Genomic DNA, 12,796 nt, shown 5'->3' with positions numbered 1-12,796 from the left:
AGCGCACCAGGCTATGATTGCGCACTGAAGACCCCGTGTGCTCCACCGCATAACACGGTGCCTGACCAGTACCACGCTCCCTACGGTAAGCACGAGGAGTTGGCTCAGGTCTCCAACCTGATTTTTTTTTTGAGGGCTGCCTCTCGATCCTGCTCCGCTGTGCCAACTCCTCGTACTGTCGCCGCTCTGCTTTCTCCGCCTCTATCTCCTCCCTTGGACGCCGATACTCTCCAGCCTTTGCCCAAGGTCCCTTGCCTTCCAAGATCTCCTCCCATGTCCATTCCTCCAGAAAACGCTGCTCCTCTCGGCCACGCTGCTTGGTCCGTTTATCAAATAGCCTTTTAAAATGATAAACTTGGATAAGCTAACACAACATGCCATTGGAACACAGGAGTGATGGTTGCTGATAATTGGCCTCTGTATGTCTATGTACAGTAGATAATCCGTAACAAACTGCTGTTTTCAGCTACAATAGTAATTTGCAACATTAACAATGTCTACACTGTATTTCTGATCAATTTGATGCTATGTTAATGGGCTATTTTTTTTTTTTTCAAAAACAAGGACATTTCTAAGTGACCCCAATCTTTGAACTGTACATTTTTATCCAACATGTTGTGGTTGCCTGAGGCTGAGGCATGGAATCTGTAGGCTATTATTAAACAAACACTCAAACAAAAGCAGGATCTGTCTTATTACTGTAGATATATTTGTATGATTTATAAAGCCAGACACATTTAACAGTTAGGCTGTTGATTATAAACTTAATTAAGTTGGGGTTTCCTTTCTCCTCTTTCCTTTCTCTCCTTTCTCCTCCTTTCTTAGACAATTAGGGCTGTGTGCTGTCTCCTAACTCTGCTGCTGCCTCTGCCACATTGTGCTCAACACCAATACAATGGCTTGCGAAAGTATTCACGCCCCTTGGCATTTTCCCCATTTGTTTGCCTTACAACCTGGAATTAAAATGGATTTTTGGGGGTTGTATCATTTGATTTACACAACATGCCTACCACTTTGAAGATGCAAAATATTTTTAATTGTGAAACAAACAAGAAATATGACAAAAACAGAACTTGAGCATGCATAACTATTCACCCCCCCCCAAAGTCATTACTTTGTAGAGCCACCTTTTGCAACAATTACATCAGCATGTCTCTTGAGGTATGTCTCTATAAGCTTGGCACATCTAGCCACTGGGATTTTTGCCCATTCTTCAAGGCAAAACTGCTCCAGCTCCATCAAGTTGGATGGGTTCCGCTGGTGTACAGCAATCTTTGAGTCATACCACAAATTCTCAATTGGATTGAGGTTTGGGCTTTGACTAGGCCATTCCAAGACATTTAAATGTCTCCCCACCACACAAGTGTTGCTTTAGCAGTATGCTTAGGGTCATTGTCCTGCTGGAAAGTGAACCTCCATACCAGTCTCAAATCTCTGGAAATCTGAAACAGGTTTCCCTCAAGAATTTCCCTGTATTTAGCTCCATCCATCATTCATTAATTTCTGATCATTTTTCCAGTCCCTGTCGATGAAAAACATCCCCACAGCATGATGCTGCCACCACCATGCTTCACTTTGGGGATAGTGATCTCGGGGGGATGAGAGGTGTTGGGTTTACGCCAGACATAGTGTTTTCCTTGATGGGCAAAAAACTCTATGTTTGGGGACTCTACCACATGCCTTTTGGCAAACACCAAATGTGTTTGCTTATTTTTTACTTTAAGCAATGGCTTTTTTTCTGGACACTCATCCATAAAGCCCAGCTCTGTGGAGTGTACGGCTTAAACTGGTCCTATGGACAGATACTCCAATCTCCGCTGTGGAGTTTTGCAGCTCCTTCAGGGTTATTTTACATTTACATTTAAGTCATTTAGCAGACGCTCTTATCCAGAGCGACTTACAAATTGGTGAATTCACCTTCTGACATCCAGTGGAACAGCCACTTTACAATAGTGCATCTAAGTCATTTAAGGGGGGGGGGGGGGGTGAGAAGGGTTATCTTTGGTCTCTTTGTTGCCTCTGATTTATGCCCTCCTTGACTGGTCCGTGAGTTTTGGTGGGCGTCCCTCTCTTGGCAGGTTTGTTGTGGTGCCATATTCTTTCCATTTTTAATAATGGTTTTAATGGTGCTCCGTGGGATGTTCAAAGTTTCTGATATTTTTTAATAACTCAACCCTTATTTGTACTTCTCCACAACTTTGTCCCTGACCTGTTTTAAGAGCTCCTTGGTCTTCATGGTGCCGCTTGCTTGGTGGTGCCCCTTGCTTTGTGGTGTTGCAGACTCTGGGGCCTTTCAGAACAGGCATATATATACTCAGATCATGTGACAGATCATGTGACACTTTGATTGCACACAGGTGGACTTTATTTAACTATTTATGTGACTTCTGAAGGTAATTGGGTTGCACCAGATCTTATTTAGGGGCTTCATAGCAAAGGGGGTGAAAACATACAGATTTTTTATTTTTGAAAAAAGTATATTTTTTTCATTTCACTATCATTTCACTATTTTGTCCATTACACGAAATCCAAACAAAAATCCATTCAAATTACAGGTTGTAATGCAACAAAATAGGAAAAACACCTTGGGGGATGAATACTTTTGTAAGGCACAGTATGCTGGTTGAGTTTCATGGTCTAGGAAAAGATGCTAATTCAACAGCGCACTGATGTTTCAGAACCGCCGATTGCGACCACTATCCAACACAGGAGAAAGCGTATTTGTTGTAAAATAACATACTTTTTATTAGTGTTGCACCATTGTTCTTCCATAATGTAACCATATCTGTGGAGGCTGCTGAGGGGAGGAGCGGCTCATGATAATTGCTGTAACGGAGCAAATGGAAGGGTATCGAACACCTGGAAACCATTTGTTTGTTGTATTTCATACCCTTCCACTGATTCCACCAACCTCCTGTGAACCATATGCAATTTCAGTAGCACGTCTTAGTTATGGACTGTGCAATCTCCATGTCCACCCAGACAGGCGCAAATCAAACATTTGTCTTGTACACCATTAAAGTATTCTCATTTTTTGCTACTGCTCGACTAAAGACATCTCGGTTGACCAACAGCCTATTGACCAAACAATCGACCACTCAACTAAATGGGGTCAGTACAGTTATTATCCAGTTGCAGAGCATCAAACTCACTGGGAGAATTTCTAGTTTTGCCTTTGTGTTTACTAACAGGCCTACAGTAAAGTTGAAAATGTATTTGTTGTGGATGGAGAAATAAGCTTGTGAGTTATTGGACATTATTCCAAAACCATTTTCATGTTGTGATTTGTGAATGAGAGCATGATATACACGCTTTCAACATGTTGACTAATCAATTTCTCAATTTAACGGCGAGCACCATTGTTAGAAATTAGTAAATCAATCTTTTCAATAATATTATAGAGTCCAATCGGATTAGGCATCGGAAGTGCATTTCTGTGTACTTTATACACAATTGTAAGTGATGATTGAAGGTCTAATTCAAAGAGTTTTAATCACAATGTGAACCTCTTGCAGTGTCATCTTTTTTGTAAATGCCTCATAAAATGAATAGATGAGTAGCCTATTTTTAGAGCACAATGGATACATTAGAATATGAGATGGATGTTAGATTAGTATCCCTCACAATATTTCACTCTATCTCGCCTGTCCTCTCCTCTTTTCCCTCTATAGCGGCCGATCTCACATAAAAGACCTAGTGGAACACAATAAGGTTGCGGATGAACCTCACATGGACAGGTTCATTAAAAATGGGGGATCAGGGAATTTGACCTTTTTGTTTGCAGTCATTCTTCAAAGTGGAGTTGAGCAAAGGGCCGACCACATATATGATCCCTTGGTGAGATTGATTGTTGGAACCTGTTTAGCTACTAAATGAGTTTACACTCTTTCTGTAGCCAATACATTGCTGTTGTTTATGTTTGTTTATACAACGGTTGGGTCTAATCCTAAATGCCGATTGGTTGAAACTGCATTCCAGCAGGTGTCTATTCCACAAGTTACCACCAGCTAAATGTATGATGTTAAAATACCTATTTACTCTGTTCCATCTGACTGCGCAATCCACTGTCTCATCAGCCCAGCCAAGCAATTTCTAAACTTGATCTCCACTATAAAAAGCATCCAGTCATTATCTCACATTGCTTTTAGACTAACATTTAGTTTTCAACAGCGGAGATTTGTATAATTTCGATCCAGCTGTCGCACAGTAATGAACGTGTCGGGAGTCGGGATGAGACAGACAGGCATGCAGCTTTTCTCAGCCAGTCGAACTCATGATTCAGCATCATTTTTGTGGATATACTATACAAAGAAATATCAATAGAAAATTGGTCAAATGAAAACAAAGTGCAGCTAGTTTGCAGTCTTTCCAGATTCAGTTTGAAGTGATTGTGTTTGCTGTGTTGTTGGCTAGCTCCTCTTAACAACAGTGTCCTGACGAGAGAGCACATTTTCTATACCAGGTGAAATTGCACCTCATTAGCTCGTTGTTATGGATGTATCCAAATAAATGTCACTAGAAAATTGCTTAAAAATGCAAATGCAGCTACTTTGTTGTTGTTCTGGCTGCACTGTTTGACGTTACTGTAAGTTAGCCATAGTTGGCTTGCTAGCAAGCAAGGGATAAGAACGTTGCCAACCAGTTTGACAATAGAACATTTTAAACGATTGAGTGGGTTATGTCCATAGATACAGAATAAATTCCTAAAATATGTCAATCATTATTTGAATATGTTGGTAACCCATTGTTTAAACGTGATAATGCCCTCAAAGCTGGTGTTTGCAGTATATATTATCACGGGCCTAACACATGTGCCATTATATCCTCCAAACACCAGCTTTGAGGGCATTATCAGTTAATTAGTATCCACCTCTGATTGGCAGGGCTTATATCTGTCTGCCAAATAGGTCCACACCCTCCCATCATACCAATCGCATTGGAGCTGACTCTCCTTTTCCACCATGTGAGATCATTCTGTTGGAACTGAAGTCACGTGTTGTGATGTTATTGCGGTAAACCTCAAGAGTGCTAACCGACCATTCAACAAAACTTCAACAAAAGAGACAGGTCGTCACCAGGCTGACATGACTGTAGTTGTTGCTGGATGATTCACCCACTGAAGACATGATGCATCACTGGGTGTACGTATGCTCCATTGTTATATGCACTTCACATTTTGATAGACTTCCCAGTACAGTAGATATTTTACAGAAAATGGATTGCACAAAGTATTTTTATTCTTCTCCTGTTATGGATGTGTTTACAATTATATTAGTGGCCTGTGAGGCAAGGTATCTGTTAAGTAATCAAGTGTAATATTCCACAGGCTAATTAGCAGTGTTAGTGATTTGGATGCAAGTATGTTCTCTATATTTCATTGTAAAACTTTTGGAGATGGATCTTGTTAAAGCTTCCATTGGTCCTCTGGAGTTGACATTATTAGTCTAGATCACCTGCAGGGCTTCAGATTGCAACCATTTAGTTGCATTTTGCGACCCTTTGACTTGGCTGTGTGAGTAAAACATTTATTTGGTCGCACTTGTGCAAGCTACACATTCTACCTGGTCACCTCAATCAAAAAGTCCTATTTTTTGGGCAGATAAAATTTGTTCAACTGTAAAGTGCATTGTCATGATTGCTGTAATAAAAGTGTCTGTTTCACATTGGCAGGCTTCTGTAATGAGCGAGCCTCTCACACTCCCCCCCATTGTGCTCCCCTCGTGATCTTATAACATTTAAAAATGCAATTGCGGTGAAAAACTTGGAAGCAACTAGTTGTCCATATTAAAAAGAGGAGGGTCTCAGCTTTCTGTGGATATTATTATTGATCTCAGAGTACACTGTTTTGCAGTCAAGATATCTGATATGGCTTTGAAATATGGAGCGTGCAAAATGTGCATCGGCCATCGCGAGTGCACTAGGCCTCATTGCTAAGTTATGTTAGGACATTCAATTTACTGTTAGATTAATACATGGCTAGCAGTAGGTGTTAGAGTTAGCTATCTAGCTAATGTGTTTTGAGTTTCAACTTCCTCAAGTGGTAAATTAGCACCAATTGAATTAGGCCTATATATAAAATTAGTGCACATAAAGATGAACGCAAATGTATCTCTATTCAACAACAACAAAAATCTGGAGTCCTATTTTGACAGTAAAATATAACAAAAATAGCCTAATTGTCAACCCAAAATTCTTGACAATTACTGGATTAGGTTGCATATCAAAATATTTCAAAGCATTCATTCTTGCTTGGACATGTTAGATGTACCAACTTATTTATTGAATACCGACTCAGTAGTCAATTACACTAAGCATTGTGAAAGACTTTATATTGACTTTCTAAGAAAGGGGGAAATGTTTGTGTCCTTGACCTGTTACGTAGGTAATAATGGGTCCAGTTATTATTGTCACTCTGAATCCTTCATTATGTGAAAACTTAGATGTGTTAGGCTTTCTTACAGTTTAGTTTAGCTCATATAAATGACTTGCATGAAATTTGTCCCTCCTGATTTAGGTTGTTTGGAACTCTTCTTCTTTGGAACCATGCCAATTGAATTGTCTGCTTTTTAACACGCTATGAGAATAGGGAATATGGTTCTCTCTGGGCTTGGGGCTTGATCTTCTTACGTGCCCACCCCCATCCATTCACATCACAATTAGTGATTTTGACCATCCCCAAATGGCCCACATAATTAAAGAGTTGGCATTATAATTACAATGTGTTTATTGTCTGTTTATGGGTGGTGTGTTGTACATAACACTTGGACATTTCATTGGAGTAAATGGATTGAGGGGTTTTAATACACTTTCTGTAAATGTGATTTCATGTATCAATGATACCTCCTTCATCAGCCCTTTGACAGTTGCACTGTTTGTCCTATGTGCAGCGTAATTTGGCCGACAGCGGTAACTGGCAGTCGAAATAACCAAATTATTTAGTCATGGGTTTTTAACGGGCACAACGGCAAATGGATGTTAAGTAAATGATGCAATTTATTCCCTTCCTTCTCATTGCCAGGCTGGTTGCCACGGGACTTCTGCCAGCTTTAAGTAAGTGGTACCCAGATGGTATTCACATGACGCCCACTTGGTTACAAAATCGTCCCCGGGAATAACTCTGCTGCCACAACAACCAATAGGTCAATTGAGCAGGAGATCCTGTTGCTTCCACAGTTTTGCATATGCAAATCTGCTAATGTTGTGTCATTTCGGTAAATTCTGGGGGAAGGTTGTATCTCAGGGGTCCTAAACGAATTGGAAAGGAGCCCAGTTAATGAGCGGAGCTGGAGAGAGAGATAGAAGGTAGACATCCTCCGCCTCAGATTGTTTCCTCTGTGCTAAAGCATGGCTTCCTGGATCCTCCACTTCTTGCTCACCCGGCCTCCTGCTCCTCTGTCGTGGAGAGGGGAAGTGCCTGTGATGAAGATGGGCCTGTAATGGGATAGTCCACTGGGCTCTCAGTCAGATAAAGTGATTTTTCTACCATCTTATGAAAAAAGCCATTCTATTTCTGGAACATGAGTGTGGAAGACAATGCCTGGGCTTTCTCCCGCTCTCTCTCTCTCACGTTCTCTCTCGCTCTTTCTCTCTCATCCACACTCTCTCTCCCACTTTCTGTCTCTCTCATCCTCCATCTCCTCTCTCTGTCTGCCAAACTTTTATACCGGCTCTCATCAGCTGCAGCTGTGGTGCACTCTGACTCGATTTCTCCTCCTGGAGAAGTGGTGAATTGTGTCGTCTGCAGCCACTAACAGCCAACAGCTGCTTTAGCCCGCTGCAGAGGGAGGACAATGTGGAACTGATTTTCAGCGAGAGAGAGAAATAAATAAACAATGTACAAAAAACAATACCTCAACCAACACACAGCTTATGCAAATTGGGGACATGTGTTTGTAGATCGATAAGCCATGCTTGTGCATGAAAAGTCTAGAATGACCGCTTTACACAGAGATGTATGTTACCAGGAGCAGTTCTTTATCTGCAAGATGTTGGCCTACACATCTGTTTGTAAAAAAAACAAAAAGATGTTAAACCCACTCAATATGATGAAATGCATAAACTATTTGTTGTTGAGTTGTGACATTAATCTCCCTAAATCTGGGGAGTGTTAGTGGATAAGACACCAGCTGTACAGGGAGGGGAAAAGTTTTACTCATTGTGGAGGGTCAAACTGTCAGTAGGTCAAAAGGTCAGATAAAAAAGGGAAAAAAAGACAATGCAACAACGGCAGATCTACACACATTTAATGAACATGTCTGTTAATGCCTCAACAACATAACCCAAATTCTTTAAAATAGCCCAAAAACCTTGGCTTTCGTGAACTAACACTCGCACTTGACTTTTTTCCCTACTTGCACTGACGTTACTGATAGCTAATTAATTGAGGAAAAATTTACTTACTATGACTGAGATATATGGTTGTCCCGCCTAGCTATCTTAAGATGAACGCATTAGCTGTAAGTTGCTCTCGATAACAGCGTCTACTAAATAAAATAAACATCTAAACGTAGATATTTGGATTGCATTGGTTTCAATTTGAACATCTATAATTTGGGTTGAAGCCTTGAGACCTTTTGGCTTTTGGCTTGACCCAAATGTAAAAGTCCAAAACTCTGCGTTTGTCAGTGTGTCATAATCTGCTATTAGCATTGGTAGAAATGTTACTGCTCGGAGGCTCATCGCCTCCAGAGAATGGCTTTCTATCACATGCTCACATTCTTTTAAAAGGGAAATGGAAGATGAATTTTGCCCATAAAGGCTGTATCACAACGGCTTTTTATCCTAAATGGCTCTGGGGATTGTTATCTGTGGGAAGTGTGCCCTGCCTCCGTCGTGTTCAATCAAGTGTCCACTTAGTTGTGTCTGGGAGTAATTGTTCCCAAGTGGGCCACACACTGACCTGTTAATGTCGGCGTTGACCCTCTAACCTTGTCTTAGGGAGGAGTTTAAATCATGTGGATCTCCTTCTTGCCTTTGCGCAGCCTGGGCAAGTGGGTGTCGGTGCTGATAGACCACTCTCTTATAATTGTCCCCAGCAGCATGGGTCAGCCAGGGGTGCTCCCCAAGCCCGGCTCTTATTAGATGAGGTACTGGGAGTGCTGTGACTTAATGGGTCAAGCCATTGATCCGATCCAGCCACAATGTTCTGTCTCTACAGTCAGATGAAGCCCTGCTAGCTACCTAATGACTCTCAGAGTTGCAGGCTCTGTTGACTGTGTTGGACATAGACAGCATTCTGAGGCAACCAAACGCTATTGAAGACATGCTATTCGGCCCCATCTATAATGTTTTGGTATTTTGCCAATGGGTTTCTTATTTGTGTGTGATTTGACATCCCGTTGACTGTGGTGTCCTCTGTGTATTAGATATTGATGAGGTAGAGTAGGTGGAGTAGGTTGTCCTTGTCCCCATCCAGTCTGATGTTTCATGAACCTGGGTAGAACAAAGACCTTTGCCAAAAGTTTGTTGTCAGTTCGGTTGGAAACATGACACACAAATAAGTAACAAACTACATTGAACAAAAATATGAACGCAACATATAAGGTGTTGGTCCCATGTTTCATGAGCTGAAATAAAATATGCACAAAAGCTGATATATCTCAAATTTTGTGCACAAATTTGTTTACATCCCTGTTAGTGAGCATTTCTCCTTTGGCCAAGATAATCCATCCACCTGACAGGTGTGGCATATCAAGAAGCTGATTAAACAACATGATTATTACACAGGTGCACCTTGTGCTGACTGCATGCTGACTGCAGGAATGTCCACCAGAGCTATTGCCAGAGAATTGAATGTTAATTTCTCTACCATAAACCACCTCCCAACGTTGTTTTAGTCAAATTTGGCAGTACATCCAACCAGCCGCACAACCACAAACCATGTGTATGGCGTTGTGTGGGTGAGCGGTTTGCTAATGTCAACGTTGTGAACAGAGTGCCCCATGGTGGTGGTGGGGTTATGGTATGGGCAAGGATAGGCTACAGACAACAAACTGAATTGCATTTTATCGATAGCAATTTGAATGCATAAAAATACCATGATGAGATCCTGAGGCCCATTGTGAGGCCCCTTGTTCCTCAGGTACCTACAGATGCATATTTGTATTTCCAGTCATGTGAAATCCATAGATTATGGCCTAATGAATTTATTTCAGTTCACTGATTTCCTCATATGACCTGTAAACTCAGTAAAATCTTTGATATTGTTGCATGTTGCATTTATATTTTTGTTCAGTATATTTTAAAGTGTCTGGTTACGAGTTCCTTTTGAAACTGACAAGGACTCTAATTTGGGTCAAAAGGAGAGATTAAAACCACATGTTTCTAAAGCTGAAGGTTGTGTGTTTAGCAGCTGCTGTGTGGAAGTCCACAATTGAAGAATAACTTAGCTGTTGTATCTGTCTATTTGATGTTGCCGCTGTGAAAATGACTGTGAAGATATCGTACTGTATCTTACAGGGCTTGGTTGTTTGTTTCATTTTATGGATGGAAAGCAGTAGCACATCTTTAAACTAAACCATCACTTTTTAAGTGCTCATTTTCGAAGTGAAATAAAAGTAGGGTACCTCATTTCAAAATTGAAGTTTTTTTAATCTTTCTTCAGATCCCTTATACGAGACCATGCATAAATCCAATCTCTTTCGAATGATCTCATCAACTCTTACCACTGTAAATTCTGCATGGTGGTACTCTTTTCCCAAGTCTTTCCTTTCTGAGCAAGGTGGAGCCACCATGCTGCAGCCATAGATTCAGATGTGTGAAGCCGGTCTATTGGGATAAACATATTTTTGGGAGTCATTTACAATTCAGCAGACACTCTTATTCAGAGCAATTTAGGGTTAAGTGCCTCGCTCAAGGGCACATCGACAGATTTTTCTGCTCACAGAGTCTGCTCAAGATTTCAAACTAGTATCCTTTTGGTTACTGGCTCAACACTATTAACCACTAATCTACCTGCCGCCCTATAATGACAGGCATGCAGACGGGTAATCAGAAGGGCCTTATCAGGGGCCGTTCAGAGGCTGATGGCGGGCAGAGGAATGTGATCTGGCTGTGGAAACAACGCCGCGTTAATGGGGTTAGCCAAATTCCACACTCATGAATTATGAGGCGGGCCTGGGGTTTGTTGTGTATGGTTTGGGGCCTCTACACACTAGTGCTGTACAGAGAGAGTGTCAGAGTTATATATTTGGTCTTTTGGCACTGTCTCTCATAGACAAGCTCAAATAATGGTTCTGGATCTCCTTCTTCTGTTCTGCCGATGGGGAAAACAATATGCATTATACACTCATGCCATAAACAGATAGGTCTAAAGATATAGATAGACCGACACACGCTCGAACGCACATCCAGGTCACCCGTGATACAAGTCAGTATTCAACGTTCATCCATTTCTGAGGATGTCTGAAGATTACATAGAAACCGGCCAGGTTTTGCCTAGTGTGTTGTGGACGGGGATGGTGGATAAGTTGCAAGGTCGAATACAGCGATAGAAAGTTGTGTTTGAGATTTTTGTTTTAAGCCTATCACAAACCTTAACCATTCTTAGTTAATGCCTAACTTTAAGATTTTAGAGTTAATGCCTTAACTTAACTTTAAACATTTAAGAAATTAAAGTTTGAGAAACATGAATGAACTTTGAATTCTGACGTGAAACTGTGAGAGCTAGTTGCACACACACACAGTGACAGACAGACATGTTGTTGTCTTATGAATTAATACTTCAACAAGTACAGCATGTAAAGAGGCCAATATTATCTGGTATTGATTTTAGGTCTGTCAATGACCAAGTTCATAATTGTAATTTTTGGAACTGACTGCATTTTCAGAATGGTGTTCAGAAAATGGCCTTGCAAAATCCAGATTACTTTCAGACAGAGCTCACACACAATGGTGCAGGTTTATAGGTCAATATGTCACTGAGAACATACAGCGTTCCGGGGGAGTCAGATTTCTGTGGTTGTACACATTGTTATTTTGTTAACGCTGACATTTACTTCAGCAGCATCATCACCGCATTATGCAATTGTGAGATAGTGTTAAATATCAGTCATACTAATCTGTCTTTGTAAAGATGAAAACAGTGAGATGACTATGTATTTAGGCCAGGAGATGACAACTGGAATCAGTGCGTCATAACACATGTAAAATATGTGTGGTTGTAGCTGATCACGTTTAATTTTCCCTCTGATAATGCCACTCCTGTTGATGTGGGTTAAGTGAACTGAGTTTTGTCTTGAAGGGATACAGCTTTTGTCAGAATGTACTTTTCATAGCAGGTTTAGGAGAACTAATGCAGCAGGTTAGGATAATTAATGTAGAAAGGTTAAGGTTAAGATTTAAAATCTAATTTTAAGAAGATACATTGTAGAAATAGGCAGGGTTTAGACAAAATTATGAGTTTGGTAACTAGCGACAACCCTCTCTTCTGTCCTTCTCATACCTAAATACAGTGTCATCTGTGAACTGCTGATGGTCCCGCCTCTGAAGACCCTGAGCTGAATTTTCATTGGAAGAATGGAACGCCAGTCTTTCCTACACAAGTGAACACGGTATATGCACTTCCTTACTCTTAACTACTTCAGATGTCAGTTTTATTCCAAATGTTCTCTGCCTCTGTGAACTAGAAGACTGCAGCATAGTGAGATTTAACTTGTTAGGCTAATTAGCATCTTATTATAATTAGGTTAAACTAGATACCAACACATACTCAAAAGTATTTTCATGAACAATGAAACAATGAAAATTGTTCAGGCTAATAATTGAAAACTATTTTATTTGACCAAATTGCATTTTG

General features: G+C 40.7%; 1 protein-coding gene across 9 annotated transcripts in view; it reads left to right on the top strand.

Moving 5' to 3' along the window:
• LOC135540224 (forkhead box protein P1-B-like) overlaps nucleotides 1-12,796 on the top strand; it is a 246,857-nt gene that overhangs the window by 20,525 nt on the left and 213,536 nt on the right. For all 9 annotated transcript variants that reach the window (XM_064966720.1, XM_064966719.1, XM_064966721.1 and 6 more), the window contains exon 2: nucleotides 12,453-12,551. The gene's annotated coding sequence lies outside the window, so the exon portion shown is untranslated. The remainder of the gene's footprint in view (nucleotides 1-12,452; nucleotides 12,552-12,796) is intronic.

Source organism: Oncorhynchus masou, chromosome 5 (genome assembly GCF_036934945.1).
Source record: "Oncorhynchus masou masou isolate Uvic2021 chromosome 5, UVic_Omas_1.1, whole genome shotgun sequence".
Lineage (NCBI taxonomy): Eukaryota > Metazoa > Chordata > Actinopteri > Salmoniformes > Salmonidae > Oncorhynchus > Oncorhynchus masou.
Note: the sequence above shows the minus strand (reverse complement) of the source record. Positions and strands in the feature narration are given on the sequence as shown.